The 18089-nt window shown below is 35.9% G+C and overlaps 1 pseudogene; it reads right to left on the bottom strand.

Moving 5' to 3' along the window:
- Window positions 1–16582: 16582 nt before the first annotated feature.
- Window positions 16583–17669, bottom strand: LOC110579876 (annotated as a pseudogene).
- Window positions 17670–18089: the final 420 nt, after the last annotated feature.

Raw genomic sequence — 18089 nt, 5'->3', positions numbered from 1 at the left:
TGTAAGTACAGACATAAAAGACAATTTTAGACATAAATTGCCAAAACTGACTGAAGAGTTGCAAAGTTGATTACTTCAATCCCATATAAAGCTTAAATAAAGACAATAAAAGAAAATAAAAAGTTTAAAAGAAAACATTCACTTCAACTGTTTGAAGAGCAATCTTAGAGATAGGCAGAGTAAATTGTCAGAAAACTCAATGAGACAAAAGACAAAATGCTATTTACTTTTTAGAGAATGGAGCCCATCTATAAAAGAATTCCCATGAGTATTGTTTTTGTTTTTTTTTTAATATCCACATTAAATTTGTAGTAACATTTTGCTTTTACAGTGTGTTCCAAAACAGCAACTTCACATGCTTGAAACTGGAACTAGTTCAGTTATCAAGCAGTATTTGACAGTTTTTATGAGAAATCTTCCTGGAAGCCCACACACACAGAGAAGCATATTGATTTCCTAGGTTTAATAGGCAGTAGAAGAAGTGACAGTAATTTATTTATGTAACTCCTGGAGGGATGCAGCCTAGCCCTAGACAGAACTCAATGCTGTCAACCGAAGTAGACAGATCATCACAACATGTTTAGCAAATGATCATGCAGACTAAAGGCAAACATGCCCTGAAGGTGAGGGGCAGTGGCATTAGCCTGACCAGGAAGAATTTACTAAAGAGTAGGAATTCTTTTGCTTGGATTTCTATGGACATCAAAAACATGGACGCTGTTTAAATAATTATTCTAAGTTCCTTTCTCCTTAAGACTAGTAACCAACGTAAAATTAAAATTAGCTTTAAACTTTAACCACGTAATTACTTGGGGGGAGAAAAAAAGAAAGCCTTTTTTTTTTTTTTTTACAAGAAAAATAATATCCCAAGGAAAAAAACAGCATTTTTTTTAATTCTGATAAATATGAACTCTCCTGGGTATTATAATCAAGTTTCTTTCTGTCATGCAGTTTTAATGATTGAGTCACTAAGACAGAAGTCTTTGGTATATCTCGTTGAGTTGAAATAATTGGGTATTCTGGGAATACAGTCATAGTAAGAAGAACCAATTTTTCTGGAAAGTCATAATGCAAATTTCCACCAATTATACACATTCTACTTGACTCGACTCTACAACTCAAAAGTCACATTCTTAGATTGTTACAAGTTTCCAGTATTCATGGACCCTGCATAACCTCCCACCAAATATAATAGAAAGAAAATGTGTCTTCTCTGAATACGTATAGTAGAAATTAGCAGTAAATGCCCCTTAAATAAATTGAAAGACATGTTTTCCTCAGGTAATCTATTTTTAAATGTTTTTACACATTCTATCGAACATTTGTTCTCTAGAATATAGAATTACTGCATCACCATGGACTAATGTATTTTTTCCAGATACTAATGAGATAGGTCTGGATTTAAAAACTTCGTCCTGTAGTTAATAGGAAACATAGGTAGAAATAATCTTTTCCAAATACTGCCTCCTCACCTCAGTGATGTCTAACAGACAAGAGGAGAGAAGAGGCAAGAACTTAGGTATGGACAGCTCCAAATCGTAAATAAATTAGACCAGTGACCTTCAGATGTTTTTTGTTGCTGTTGCTGCTGTTTTCCCTTCTTGAGCTGGAAAGCTCTTAATTCAAAGACATCTTTAGTGGGGATCCCCTATGTAACAGAAAGAAGACGGAGCTGCTCTGGATTAAGCAGGTCTGGGTGACCGGGGCCTGCTTTAGGCAGCTAAGGTCATGCACTATACTCACATGATGAAGTCTTTTTCTAAATTAGATGGAGTCCCATAGATAGGTCACAAAAGGCTCTTTCTGATCCAAAACAACTTTTCCATTAACCTTTATTGCTGGTACAAATAATGACAGTTCCTTTGGTTATGACTATGCACTTGTTAAAACACAAATGTCCTTGCAGGGGTAATTAATTCAGTCCATTATCAATTATTAACACACTAAAAAATAAATTCCTTTTCACAACGCTTCCTTAAAGCAAGAAAATAGACAAAACATATTCTACCCAGAAATATGATAGAAGTTTAGATTATTTAAATCAAACTTCAGCCCCTTCAAATTTCTGTAAGATGCAGGTCAGTTATATTTTAATATAATTTTAATTAAATTTTATTATAAAATAACTGACACGGAATCCTGGATTTGGAAGATCCATAGAATCAGGGAAGTGGTCAGAAATTAAGGAACTATGGCTAAGAGAAAAGTAGTCACGATTACAAATCTCAATGGTAGCATCCAAGTCTTGGCACTTGTAATGTTGCTGAGCAATTAAGAAGTTGGCGGGAAACAATTCTCCACAGGTCTTTTGTGATTCTACACATCTTGTAAAGAGCTATTGACAGCTTTTGTTCTAAACTATCTTCTCAAAATTTCATATAGAAAACAGCCTTACAAGAAAGAGATAGTATCTCCTTTCAGGGTAGAGGCAGATAAATTTCTTTGCCAGGTTATGCAAGATAATGTCTCCTCTTGGGGAAAAGGTAAAGCAGGTTTGCCAGCTCACCTATCCTAACCACAGCATGTTTCCTGCTGGGCCATGAATAATAAACTTCTTTGTCTCTGGCCCAGGAGTCTTGTGTGTTCTGCCAGCATCTATAAAACTATGGCAGGCTAAATTGTTAGCATCTAGGGTAAAATCTCAAACCCTTCCACAATCTTTACAGTAGTGTATCATACAGAAAAGGTCAGAAACTGAAAGTATTGCTTCCAGTAAGTATTGCAACGGGGTCTGTACTGGTCAAGAATTAACATGAAAATTCTCCTAAAGCAGGGCTGAACAAAAGAAAAAAATGAGCTCTCACAAGTTACTAGGAGAGGACGACAGACTAAAAAGACAAGCAACTGTTCACCAAAGGGGTTCCTTGTGTCTTGGACATGATTATTAGCCTTGAGACCATAAGGCCTAATTTTATTATTCTCCTTATTCTTGTTTCTGTAGGTTATCACAAAGAAATCCAAATCCATACCATTCTTCAGTGCCTTTGTTCTAACACCCATACAGCTCCTCTCCTGTCTCCCCTGGACCTCCCTGCACAAACGCCTTATCCCTCTTCCTGATTTTTATTTTTCCCCAGCACTCATGACCATGTTATTATATTATATAGGACTTTTTTGACTTCTTCCACTAGAATAGAAGCTCCAAAATGGTAGAGACTTTTGTCCGTTCTATTCACTTAATCTTTACTTCTAGAATAGAGTCTAGCATTGTAAGTAATAAACATTAATCAGGATGAATTAATTAGTAGATGAACAGAGGAACAAGAATGGGGGATTGTGGTTAAACATTACAGTTTATTTCAAGACTTTCCGGCGCCTGGGTGGCTCAGTCGTTAAGCGTCTGCCTTCGGCTCAGGTCATGATCCCAGGGTCCTGGGATGGAGTCCCACATCAGGCTTCCTGCTCAGCGGGAAGCCTGCTTCTCCCTCTCCCACTCCCCCTGCTTGTGTTCCCTCTCTCGCTGTCTCTCTCTGTTGAAAAATAAATAAAATCTTTAAAAAAAAAAAAAAAGACTTTTATTTCCTTTGAGCCTTCCTTCCCAGACCCACTTCTTCTTAAAGCATGGCTTTAATCTGGATCCTTAAATGGCTAATATGACATGTTTTCAAGTTTATCTAAACAGAAAAATACATGCAGCTCTAAAAGGAAAACATAAATATAGTGTGCTTCCCTTGGGATGTATAAATTTGAAACTGGTGATCAGACAACTTTGCTGGGTGACAGCGCATAGAAAGAAAAAAATGTGTTTCACACCTGTCTGAAATGCAAGAAATTTACAAGGGGTTAATGTTAGTCAATTGTGATTTTCCCCCTAAAAATAAAACTACATCATTGTTAGCAGGTGATTGTTTAGTATTTATCCACACAATCCAGTTGTATTTAGTAATTTCTATATAAACAGTCACACCTATATACATATATAAACATATACATACACATGTAAATATGTATTTCTTAAAAGATTTACTTATTTTAGAGAGAGAGAGGAGAGAAAGTGCAGGGAAGAGAGGCAAAGGTAGAGGGAGAGAGAGTATCTGACGAAGGCTTCTTGCTGATTGAGGAGCCCAACGGTGAGCTCAATCTCAAAACCCTGAGATCACGACGTGAGCCAAAACCGAGAGTCAGATGCTTAACTGACTGTGCCACACAACTGCCCCTATAAATATGTATTTTTAAAACATACATACTGTTTTTTCAATGATGAGAAGAACAAAGAAAATATACAAATAACTTGGGTGTAATTACTCTAGAAGGACCACTGTGTGAAATTAGAGGAACAAGAATTTTAGATTTAGTTCTTTTTTTAATGTGTAGGAAGAAATATTTCATGGCCTCTTATGTATAAATAACATGCTCTTGGTTGTTGTAAAACTCTAAAATATGTTCCTGAAATTTACTATTCTAAGAATAAATTTCATTTTTTTCAGAAAGTTAATATTCAAATTATGACATGTAACTTACTTTTGACTGTCAGACTGCTCAAGTTGGGTTTTTAAACCTTATCAATACCTACTGTTATACTGTACTCAAATGTTAATTTTTTCTAAGTAGATTTGCGGATAGCCATATCATAAGGGACTACTTATAATTGTTAATGATTAACTAAGAATACACAGAAAGAGAATTAAATCCTAACAGAGGCTCAGAAAGAACTTATTAGAACATTATTCATTTACCTTTATTCTGTAAGAAACAACTTCAGCAAAAAACACCTGCCAGTGATGACCTACTCCAATTCAACCACCTTAAACAGAAACTTCGGCTAAAAGTCAGAAATAAACACCTGTGTTTATTACATATATCTTAGCCCAAGTGAAAAGGGAGGAAGAAAGAAAGGAAGGAAAGAAGGAAGGAAGGAAAGAAAAGAGAAAAGAAGAGAAGGAAGAAAAAAGAGAAGTGTGTATTCCATTCAAAGGTAAAGCTATGATTGCACTATTTTTTATTTTTGGAGCCAAAAATTAATGATGAAAATAATAGAGTCAGTCCAGATGGGTGGTTTGAATTCTGCATCAGAAGTTGAACATCAAGTATGTGGTTTTGCTGATGGGAGGTTAAAATTAGCAGTTTAAATTAGTGAGACACAAAGTATTTTGTTCAAAAAGTTGACCTTAAGTTCTTTAAATGTCATGGCATGCCTTTAAAATTATCCAAAACTAATGTTCTCATCTTGTCTCATCCAACTACCTTTCACTTATCTCCCACCTGCTCTCCCTTCCTTGCCCACATTCAAGTGAAAAAGGGAGCAGAATATTAAAGTTTAAATAAATGCAATGAATTATTTTTATGCTGGAAAGGGAACATGTTAAGATAAAAGCTTATTAGGGAATTCTAGAGTTTCAGAATTCAGAAATATTTGCATGATGTCATTAATATTTTTAGAGCCTTGGATTTTCAAACATTTGAAAATAGATGTAGACTTTCCCCAGAGAAAAAATTACAGGTTCATGCACATAATCCCACATCAAACACACTCTTACCCATATCCATATACTCACACACAGACACTATTATACACATTTGCATATATTTGGACTTGCACACATTAACAAAAGCTCTTGTAAATTCGTATGTTTTTATAAAGAACCATATATTCCTGATTTCTGTTTAGAGAATCAGAATAAAAATTTAATTTAAGCAGAGGTCAGCAAAATATGGCCCATAGGAAAAATTCAGCCCAGTGGCTGATTCTATAAATGAAGGTTTACTGGAACACAACCTAACTCAGTTACCTGTGTATTATTTATGATTGCTTTCATGCTATAGTTGCAGAGTAGATACAAGACCATATGACCCTCCAAAACCTAAAGTACTTGCAATCTAGCCATTTAAAGAAAATGTTAGCCAAATCTAGAATATGTGTGGGGAAACAGAAAATTCAAGTAATTTGTAACCTCTTTTTTTTTTTTTTAAAGATTTTATTTATTTATTTGACAGAGAGAGAGATAGCGAGAGCAGGAACACAAGCAGGGGGACTGGGAGAGGGAGAAGCAGGCTTCCCGCCGAGCAGGGAGCCCGAGGTGGGACTCGATCCCAGGACCCTGGGATCATGACCTGAGCTGAATTGAAGGCAGACACTTAACGACTGAGCCACCCAGGCGCCCAATTTGTAACCTACTCTTAAGAATGATCTGACAGCATGGGGAACTGTGTAAGACCATTTTCTGCCAAAAGATCCTACAGTGATGGATAATATGCACGAAAATTATAAAATAAGGTTTTACTTCTGCACGTGCCAGGAAACTACAAGTAAGATTTCTACACAGATTCTTATGAGGCTGCCCCCAAGGAACAGGAGACAGAACTCTACCCACTGACCAAGAAGCCATGAGGGATCCTAATATGCACTCAGGGTCAAGGTTTCTTAGGAAGGGAAGGAGAATAAAAAACAAAGATTGTCACTTATGAAAAAAAATCAAACTTCTAGCTTATGCTACCAAAAAGTCAGAGTCTGAACTTATACTGCCAAACCAAAATACTAATATGATCAATTCCACCTGCTATACAGAGAGGTATTTCCACGATCAAGCCTTCATAGAACTGCCATGTTCTACATTAAAGATTAGTTTACAACCCAAAATTTAAAAAAAAAAACAAAAAAAAACCACAATTAGCATCAAAGACAGCCCATAAAGGAACAGCACCCAGAAACTTAACAGAAAAATGTACACCAAAAACAATAAAATATCTAGGAATAAACTTAACCAAAGAGAGAAAAGACCTGTACTCTGAAAATTATACAACACTGATAAAAGAAATTGAAGATAACACAAAGAAATGGAAATATTCCATGCTCTTTGATTGGAAGAACAAATATTGTTTTGTTTTACTTTTATTTTCTTAAAGATCTATTTATTTGACAGGGAGAGAGAGAGCATGAGCAACTACAAGCAGCGGGAGCAACAGAGGAAGAGGGAGAAGCAGATTCCCTGCTCTACAGGGAACCCCGTGCGGGGCTCCATCCCAGGATCCCGGGATCATGACCTGAGCCAAGGCAGATGCCCAACTGACTGAGCCACCCAGGTGCCCCAGAAGAACAAATATGGTTAAAATGTCTGTACCAATGACGTGGATGGAACTAGAGGGTATTATGCTGAGCGAAATAAGTCAATCAGAGAAAGACAAGTATCATATGATCTCAGTGATATGAGGAATTCTTAATCTCAGGAAACAAACTGAGGGTTGCTGGAGTGGTGGGGGTGGAAGGGATGGGGTGGCTGGGTGATAGACATTGGGGAGGGTGTGTGCTATGGTGAGCGCTGTGAATTGTGTAAGACTGGTGAATCACAGACCTGTGCCTCTGAAACAAATAATACATTATACATTTAAAAAAAAAAAAAAAAGATAGTAGGAAGGGAAAAATGAAGGGGGGGGAAGTAGGAGAGGGAGACAAACCATGAGAGACTATGGACTCTGAGAAACAAACTGAGGGTTCTAGCGGGGAGGGGGTTGGGGGGATGGGTTAGCGGGGGGATGGGTTAGCCTGGCGATGGGTATGGGGGAGGGTACGTATTGAATGGAGCACTGGGTGTTATACGTAAACAATGAATCATGGAACACTACATCTAAAACTAATGATGTAATGTATGGGGATTAACATAAGAATAAAAAAATTAAAAAAAAAACTAATGATGTAAGGTATGGTGATTAACATAATAAAATAAAATTTTAAAAAAATGTACCACCCAAAGCAATCTACAGATTTAATGCAATCCTTATGAAAATAGCAGCAGCAGTTCTCAGAGAACTAGAACATACAATCCTAAAATTTATATGGAACCACAAAAAAAGCCCAAATAGCCAAAGTAATCTTGAAAAAGAAAAACAAAACTAGAGGTATCACAATTCCAGACTTTATGTTATTACAAAGCTGTCATCATCAAGACAGTATGGTACTGGCACAAAAACAGGCACATAGATCCACGGAACAGAACGCCCAGAAATAAACCTACAATTATATGGTCAATTAATCTTTTAAAGGAGGAATGAATATCCGACCGGTGACAAAACAGTCTCTTCAACAAATGTGTTGGGAAAACTGGTCAGCAACATGCCGAAGAATGAAACTGGACCACTTTCTTTCAGCTTACACAAAAATAAACTCAAAATGAATTAAGAACCTAAGTGTGAGACCTGAGAACATAAAAATCCTTGACGAGAATACAGGCAATAATCTCCGACATTGGCCGTAGTAACATTTTTCTAGAGTTGCCTCCTGAGGCAAGGGAAATTAAAGCAAAACTAAACTATTGGGATTACATCAAATAAAAAAGCTTCTGCACAGCAAAGGAAACAATCAACAAAACTGAATAGATAACCTACTGAACGGGAGAAGATATTTGCAAATAACATATCTGATAAACGGTTAGTATACAAAATATATATTTAAAAAAAAAAAAACCTTCTACAATTCACCCAAAACCAAATAATGTAGTTAGAAAAACGGGCAGAATACATGAACATGTTTCCAAAGACGACATCTAGATGGACTAAGAGAGATTGATTTTGAGAGAAAAGCAACCTAGTGCAGCATTCCAATAGTGTCCCTATATGAATGGCATGAATTTGAGCTTGGGAGAAGAGGAAAAAAAAATGGAGAGGGAGAAATACCTACAGCAGAAAGAGAAGTCATTTATAAAAGCTGGAAGGAAAAAAAAAAAATCACAAATTTCACAATAAAAGGGCATGCTCAGTGCCCTTGAGAACAGGTGGAAAATATAACTAACTAAATCTTCCCCTTGATACATAACTTTGAAAGGCAGAGCATTAAGTTTCTAGAGAGAAAGTAAAGGAGAATTTCATCAGATTTTCATCAGAGAGGAATCTACAAATAAAATCGTGCAGTATCTTTAACACTTTGATTGTAAAATACCATTTGGAACCTAAAATTCTCTGTCTACCAAGACCACCAGACAGAAATTTTACCTCCCATGTTTTCTCTCCTCCTGTGTCTCCCATGCTCCCTGTATCTTCCTGCCTGCCTGCCTCCTTCCCTATCTTCGTTTCTTTTTAAGGATGTTGTTTGAACATATTACTAAGAGAAATATGAGTTACAAGTAAAATAAAGGAAGACTATATCCACAATAGTGAAGTTCATCTAGAATTCCAGCAAAATGGAAACAGTAACTTGGTATGTGCATTAAGGAGACCTTGAAATACAACATTAAAATAAGAACATAAGTAGAGGGACATCTGAAGAACAAATAGTCTTGAAGAAAAGGAACTGATTACATACCAAAAAATATATACGGAATAAACAGTCCACGCTAAAGAAAGCTCACATTACTTCAGTCAATAAGGACAGCATAAAGGTGAAATAGAAATTCTAGAAAAAGAAAAACAAGATAAGCTGGATTCGAATATAAAGTTAACTGTAACAAATCACACTTTTGAGACCTAGATGACGAGTAAGAAAACAGAATCCATTTCAACAAAGTGTGAGCTCCATTCTTGAGCAGGTCAGAGCTAGGACACTGACCCACAGAGAAAAGTTTGTCATCAGTATATGATTGTCTATGCAGGTAGCATGGTTCTAAGGCATAGAATTTTAACATTTATTTTCATCTTGGCTGAAAACGTCAATATTCAACAGTGTAAATTTTAATTAACCTAGACAACATGAAAGCAAAGATTATAACTGCCAGAAAATGACTGATGGGAAGGAGAAGGAATTGTAGGTGGAGGAATTTTCTCCCTTTTAGAGGCAAGTCAAGAGGCAGCACGTAAACCAGTTAGGACAAAAAAAAAAAAATAGAAGTTTCAATGTATTAAATATCCTAAAACTAAAAAATTTAAAATAATATGAGTGGAGATAAGATGGTGAATTTGATCTACACTCAGCCGTCATAGCAGTAAGTCATGAGATAATTTCTAAAGATAAGTAAAGAACACAGACCACATTATTCAGTGATACGGAGGTAACAATGAGATTTGTGAGAAGTGATACTGATTTGGGCTAGGACTCCAGCTTTCAGTTAGGATCCCTTATTTTTTTTTATACCATGCATATAGCCAATGCTGTATATTAAATATGAAAATACAAATCAGTGCACTGTATACATGTCTGTTTTGAAATTTTAATTATGAAACTAATAACTTATTACAGATACATTTCAAACATAGGCAAAATTTATTTTTATGGGCCATCAAGTAATAGTTTTCCTATGTTAATTTAAAATAAATCTAACATAATTTTCAGTAGTGACCTTTACTCACTCTCAATTTACTCACATATTCTGCCTGTAATCAAATTTAACAGTTTTCATATAAACGTAATAATGTTCATTTCTTTATTACATTTAATTGCTCTCAACTTGTCAGTGGGTACTTAACAAAACTTAGTCCACATTGCAGTGATATTAGATAAAATAGTATCTTAAGCATAATAGACAAGGGCTAAATGACTTTATCTAAATAAATCAATTACAGAGCAACTGATATCAATTCAACTAGGAAGTTCATCCTTGGCTTTACTTCACCCAGTATTTATAATGGATTAACCAAGGATAATTTTCTTGAATATATTTGCCAACCAATAAACGCACCAAACGTACTATAACTTTATTCTTTTTTCACATCAAAAATTATGAACATGTTTAGTGTTTTTAATAAATATCCACCTACTTTCTAATAAGTACTAGTGTGGTTTTAAAATGGAAAAAGGCAAAGAATTGACAAGCCATTTCAGAATAAGAAGGAACTATGTGGAAAATACTGAAGTAGAGGTGGCTTCATGTGCATGCAACTTAGGCAATCACACACAGAGCCCCAACCTGAAAAGAACCTCACACTTGGTTTCATGCTCTGCTATCGCTGTCTTGTAAATGTTAATAATTTAACACGAGGCCCCACATTTTCATTTTCTACCGGGTCCTGCAAATTATGCAGATGGGCCTTCAACAAATGGTGTGCTTAGAGAAAAAACACAAGTACACCTTTCTGGAAGAAAACCTGAATTACTCTATTTTTATTCTCCTTAAGTCTTGACTTTTTCTCTGATTTTTTTTTTCCCCCTATAGTTTTTACTTCTTGGGTCCCTAGAGACTGAAAGCAAAATTAATATGAATAATGGAGTTTAATACTTAAAATACATAATTTAGAAAAGGAAAGATTAAGTAGGGGTGAAATTTTTTCTAGAGTTTTAAATATTTCTCTTTCAATAAGTCATTATTCAACATTTTCTTTAGCCCAGATATGGATGTGAGGTCTAGAAGATATATACATGCAAACAGTTTCCCCTGATATTAAAAATGGAGACTTTGTGTGTGTGTGTCATGTTTTAGCTCTGTTAAAAAGACTTTTGGAAACCAACTTAAAATTTAAACATAGATTTGTTATGTCATACCTCTGGCCACGTAGGCTTTAGAAATAATGTATTAAAATTAATTTGCTGTATTATTCCTTTGCTCTTAGGAAAGAAGAATCTTAGCTCATCTAGACTATTTTTCTAAACTAATTTAGTCCTGGTGTTCGAATATCAAAGGCCAGGGTATGTAAATGAGGTAATTTGCTATCTTCCCCAATGGGTAGGAGAGAGAAAATTATCCACCTGTGGCCTCAGTCTTTCAAGAATGCTGGCAAAGAAAGTAGCAGATTAGTTGATCAAAAGTAGTTGATTAGTTGATCATGGTATCCACTGAAAAACTACCAACCCCAAAGCTCACATTTTAATTACATTCAGTAATTAGAATTTGAGGACTTTAAGGTATCTCCCCTAAGTTTCTCTCAAGATCAGATCTCTGATTAGTATTCAAACACATAGAGGGAATGTAAGTTCCAAACATGGTGGGCCATGCTATAAATGGGCTATCTTATTTTACCTAAGAATAAGAATTTTTTCCCTTGTTTTTGGAGAAACTTTGCTTCTCTGTAATGTATGATTACTTAGCAGATTGGTACTTAAAGGTTAAAAATGCACAGGGCATTTCTCAAGATATTCTACCTGAATATGGTAAACTTGTCCCCTAAAGTTACCTGAAACAGCAGTTTCCCTAAAATAACAGAGATTAAACTACTAAAATCATTTATGATAGGAAACATGTGCTTGGGCAATAAGGAATAGTAGGTGTAGGTATAGGAGACCACAAGAATTTCTCATTTAGCATGTCCTCCAAGACCCTATTCACTCTTTAAGTCATACACAGCTTTTAGCCAAAGCTGAGAATGTTCATTTTACAAATAACGATGACAATAAACGATAATTTAATATAAATTATGTGCTAGTGATATAAACCAACAAGTTACTATCTGTATATTAGGAAAAATCAGATTTGGAGGGCAAATAATTCAGCTTTATTTATGAATAGTATCTAGATGAAGAGGTATCTAAGCATAAATGAAGATTATCAGACTGACCAGGTGATCTTGGAGTCCATTCCACTTATAATTAGATGTGATACTACTTGATGCCACATTTGAATAATCAAATTCCCTAACAAAGCTTTTAAGTGATTAAGAGTTTTTGATGTACTGTTATTTTACCTACATCTTCAAACAAGACACACTAAAAGTAGCATGTTGCACATTTATGTGACATATGATTTATTTTCTTATCTGTATATTACTATATATTTTAATATTATCAAAGAATATACAGTAAATATTTATAATAGGAAGGCATAAATTTAAGGTCTGTCATAGATTTCTGAAAATGACACTGAGGTTATTTCTTACGATTTTTGTAGAAATCTATTTTCTTTATTCTTTCTGTTTGGAGGGAGGCAGTATTAATCCCAAGCTGACCTGGTGCCAATAAATGGGAAATGTCAGCTAGGCTCCTAACAAGGAGGTGAGGGAGTGTCAATAAGGGAATGTGGTTGGAATTAAGAAAATGCAAAACCTCAATATCTAGCTTTTAAAACACCAGTCCCTTATCTCTTTGCCTCAAGGTTCACATGAATACAAAGGTCAAGTCTGAAATAAGTAAGTGGGGGATGACATCATTATCTAATACAAAGAGAAAACAGACTTAACAAGATTAGTTGTCTGCACAATCTTTCTGATAATTTGTAATGCTAATACTAAATACATCACTTAAGCAACTTCATTTTAAGCTAAGTAATTTTGGGGTCCTAAGATCCAGTTACATGCCCTTAACCCTCTTTACTCTCCTTATAGCAATGTTCACAGTATTTCTTTCTCGTTTTTAATTTTTATTGCTAGTATTTTAAGTTCTCTAAGGGCAGTGACAAATCTGCCTTGCTGAGTAGTATATGTCCATTGTCCAAAAAATGTAGGCACTCAAGAAACATTTGATGAGTGAAATTAAGAACACAATTGTTTTAGTTCACTTCAGTTTAGTCAAACAGTTTTTTCTTGAGCACCTGAGAAAGGCTGAGATCACAAAGATTAATGAAGCAGGGCACTGTCATAAAAAGCAGGTACACGGAGGGTATATGATATTCTGTACCTAATGGCCCAGGAGGCTCTAAGTCTGTATAAGATGCTAAAGGGAGCACAGAGTCAGTCAGAGCTCAGCCAGCAAGTTCCAACAAGACTTTCTGTCTAAAGTGAATCCTAAAATTAAACCAAGGACTTGCCAGTGAAATCAGGATGATAAAAGCATTTTAGGCCAAGGAACAGAATAAGAAATTTCAAAGCATGAGAAAACACAATGTATGAGGAACAAAATTAAGTCACTATTTTTTTTTTAATTAAGCAATGGTTCAAAGTTACTTTTGTCAAATGTTTCTAATTAGAAGGGTTATAAGACTATAGTATCAAATTTTACATTTAATTTTTACCAAGAAAAAGTATCACGACATGAAAAAGAAGTTGTACCATTTGTGGATATTTGGGCTCAGCCTGTAACAGCAGAATGCAAACAATGACTCTAAGTATAAAATAGGCAGCTCTCAGAGGAGCTCTCAAGAAGAAAATATACATTATAGTTAATATATAAAACGTACGTTTATGTATTTTTGTAACTATGACCAGAGAGGTATAAGTTATTTTCCTACATAACTCACCTATATACTTAAAAAAAAAATACTTCTTAAATACATTCTTATTGTAGGGAATTTTTTCCCTAGTAGATTATGTATTACTGTATACATATCATATTGGGCACCAAACAACTTATCATTACAGAAATTACTTGGAACATTACAATGAGGGGAATTTTTAGAGTTGCTTCTACCCTAGCCTATTTATAAACTTTAGAAATAAAGAAGGAACAGTTGTTATTCTAAAATCTACTTAATGTTCTGCTTTAGGTGTCTTGAAATTCTTCATTTTTAAATAAGGGCCCTGCATTTTCATGTTACGTTCTGTCAAATTATGACAAATTATGTAGCCAGTCTTCCTTCTTATTTCTCTTTTGCTTAATACAGACAATTATTATTTGTTGTTGTTTTGTTATTAGGAAGATTTAACAGCTCTCACAATAAAAAAGATAGCCCCCCGGGCGCCTGGGTGGCTCAGTTGGTTAGGCGACTGCCTTCGGCTCAGGTCATGATCCTGGAGTCCTGGGATCGAGTCCCGCATCGGGCTCCTTGCTCGGCGGGGGGTCTGCTTCTCCCTCTGACCCTCCCCCTTCTCATGTGCTCTCTCATTCTCTCTCTCAAATAAATAAATAAAATCTTAAAAAAAAAAAATTTAAAAAAAAAAAAAAAAAAAAAAAGATAGCCCCCAACTCTCTCTCCATATGTAGACAGATATAGATAGGTTTCCATGAACCATGGTACAACAAGATATTAACACAATTCAAAGTTATCAATAGATTCTCTGATATTAAAATTAAAAGCCTGACTCAAAAGAAAGAAAGGTGTTAGAGTTTAATATGTATTGGTCTAAAAATGAAAGAAGGATTTTTTTTTTTTCTTTTCTGGGACCTCAGTCAACACAACTTGCTCTCATTTGAAATAGTTGCAAATTGTAATCTCAAATATATTTCTAGAGAAAGTTCCACATTTAGCTAGAATGATAAAACTTGTATTTAACTGTTCTTGTGGAAACTAAAACAAGTGTTTGTTTTAAGATGTTTAAACCTAGCAGAAAAACAAAGGCAGCTGGGATTTAAGGAGTGTCACTATTATGGAACTAAAATTAAATGAGCCCCAAAGGCCTCACATAATCTCATCTTGAAATAAATAATACTTGCATTGGAGGAGATGCTGAGAGTGTTAAAGCAGACACCAAAGAGTCTATAACACTAATCAGGGTTTCTAGAATATACACAGCGAAGACAAAAATTGGTTTTACAGCCTGACAAGAATGAGGGACTGTGGTTAAAATTCAGGCTTTCATGTCAGACCTTGAAAGAGGTAAACTCTAGAAGGAAAAAACAAACAGACAAACGTGAGCTGGAGTAAGATGATCTGCCTACACTCCATTTGCCTTTAGAAAGAAAATTAAATAGAGCGTGGAGAAACAAAACATCATCTCAGGCCTTTGCTATCGTTCATGTACAATGCATTCAATAAAAATTATCCCGAGTAAGAAGAAATAAGACCAAGTGACAAAAATCAAGGAGAACAGAGATGAAACGATAAACCCGCAAGTGATCCAGATACTGGAGTTTTCAAAGTGGACTTAAACTACTAATTTTAATCAAATAGATTTTTAAAAGATGGATAATTTCACTGGGGAATTAGCATCTATTTATTTAAAAAAAGGCAAATACTCTTAGACATTAAAAATATAATATCTACAAACAGATGTTGAAGATACAATGGAAGAGAGGATTAGGGAATTCAAAGACTGATACATGGGGCGCCTGAGTGGCTCAGTCAGTTAAGCGGCTGCCTTCGGCTCAGGTCATGATCCCAGAGTCCTGGGATCGAGCCCCACGTCGGGCTCCTTCCTCAGAGGGGAGCCTGCCTCTTCCTCTCCCTCTACCTGCCACTCCCCCTGCCTGTGCTCTCCCTCTATCTCTATCAAATAAATAAATAAAATCTTTAAAAAAAAAAAAAAAAAAAGACTGATACAGCCAGGTAGAAATGTGAAGAAAACAGAGATGAGAATTATAGAAAAGTCTGAAAGAAACATATGAATATGTTAGATTCAAAATGTGTGCAAATACAGTTCCAGAATACAGAAGATGAGAGAATGGATGTCTGAAGAAATACAAGCTGAAAATTTTCCAAAAATGTATGAAACTTATCAAGCCACAATTTCAAAAATGAGTGTGAATGCACACTTGTATAAATATAAAGCCAAAGCACAGGCAGGCTTATATGATTAAAACTCTGAAACCAAAGAGAAAGAAATACTTAAAGCAGTAGAGAAAATAACACCAATTTCCTTCAAACAAGTAACTAAGCTTAAAAATGTACTTTCAATATAAATTTCTATGTTACATTAGTTTATTAAATTTTCTTCCCCTTCCCCCATTACACTTCTGTTGTAATGAGTCTCAAAATTCTGTGACAGATTTTTGGTCAAGTTGTCTCAATTAAAAAGTACTGATTTTAAAAACTAGTAACTTAAAACTGCTACACACACACACACAAAATAAGCAAATAGTCCACAAAACCTTTCTTTCCAAAGGTTTTATGATGCCTTGTTATCATTAACCAGTCTTTTACTATTAAGCTTAAATGGTCAACTGACACAAAGAGTTCTGAGGCTGTTCTTCCACCACTGATTAAGACTGGGGTGGCAGATATTGGGGAGAATATTCATTTAGCCTTCCGAATTTCTGGGCAGACCTGGTGACCTTGCCAGATCCAGCTGCCTTCTTGTCCACCGCTTCAGTGACACCCACAGCAACTGTCTGTCTCATGTAACCAACAGCAAAACGGCCCAGCTAGTCAGAGAAACTCTCAACTCACGTAGGCTTGCCAGGAAACCTATCGACGATGGCAGCATCACCAGATTTCAAGAACTCGGCGCCATCTTTAGCTTTTTTTTCTAGAACAATGATTAATCTTTTCCTTCAGCTCAGCACACTTGCAAGCAACGTGAGCCATGTGACAATCCAGCCCAGGTGCATATCCGGCACTGATGTGGCCTGGATAGTTCAGGATAATCAAATGAGTCATGAATCCATCTGCTTCCATCGCTGGGTCATTTTTGCTGTCCCCAGCCACATCACCACAACGAACATCTTTGACAAGTAAGTTCTTGCCATTGAAGCCCACACTGCCCCCAGGAAGAGCCTCACTCAAAGCTTCATGGTGCATTTCAACAGACTTTTTACTTCAGTTGTAACGCTGACTGGAGGAAAGGTGACCAGGTTTAAGAACACCCGTCTTATAGAAATGGAATCCATTTTGTTAACATCAACAATTAGTTGTTTCACACCCAGTGGGTAAGCCAGAAGGGCATGCTCATGGGTCTGTGTATTCTTGGAGATGCCCACTCCAAATTCACTGACACCAGCAGCAATAATCAGGACAGCACAGTCCTCCTGAGATGTGCCCGTAATCATGTTTTTGATAACATCTCTGCGTCTTGGGGTGTCAACGGAGGTCCCATAATACTTACTGGTCTCGAATTTCCACAGGGAGATATCAGTGGTGATACTACATTCACGTTCAGCTTTCAGTTTAATCCAAGATCCAGGAATACTTGAAGACCTTCCCCATCTTAGCAGCCTCCTTCTCAAATTTTTCAGTAGTTCTTTTGTGAATCCCACCATATTCGTAGATCAGAGGACCAGCAGTGGTAGACTTGCCTGAATCTACATGTCCAATAACAACAGTGTTGATGTGAGTCTTTTCCTTTCCCATTTTTGTTTAGGTTTGGCGGTGGTTTTCATGACACCTGTGTTCTGGCAGCAAACCCATTGAGAAAAAGCAATTTATTGATTTTTCAAGATTTTCTTACATGATAGTTGTTTTAAGCTGTGGTTATACAACAGAGGATTAAAAAAACTCACAAATTATGTATCATGTGAGATGAAGACAAAAAAATATTTTAGATGGGGATAGATATCAAGGAATAGAATAATGCAAGACAGAGGCTATGAAGTGAAAAAAAGGTCACTATTTAAGCAATTTGAGAAAATATTTGACAAGGAAGACATGTGGACATCTGGGGGGAGTGTTTTCCAGGCCAAGGAACAGACTGTGCAAAGGACATGAGTGGGCGCATGCTTGGTGTGTGATCAAGAATAGGTGGTCAGGGCTGAGTAAGTGAGCAGAATGAAG

The sequence above is a fragment of the Neomonachus schauinslandi genome, chromosome 12 (genome assembly GCF_002201575.2).
Source record: "Neomonachus schauinslandi chromosome 12, ASM220157v2, whole genome shotgun sequence".
Lineage (NCBI taxonomy): Eukaryota > Metazoa > Chordata > Mammalia > Carnivora > Phocidae > Neomonachus > Neomonachus schauinslandi.
Note: the sequence above shows the minus strand (reverse complement) of the source record. Positions and strands in the feature narration are given on the sequence as shown.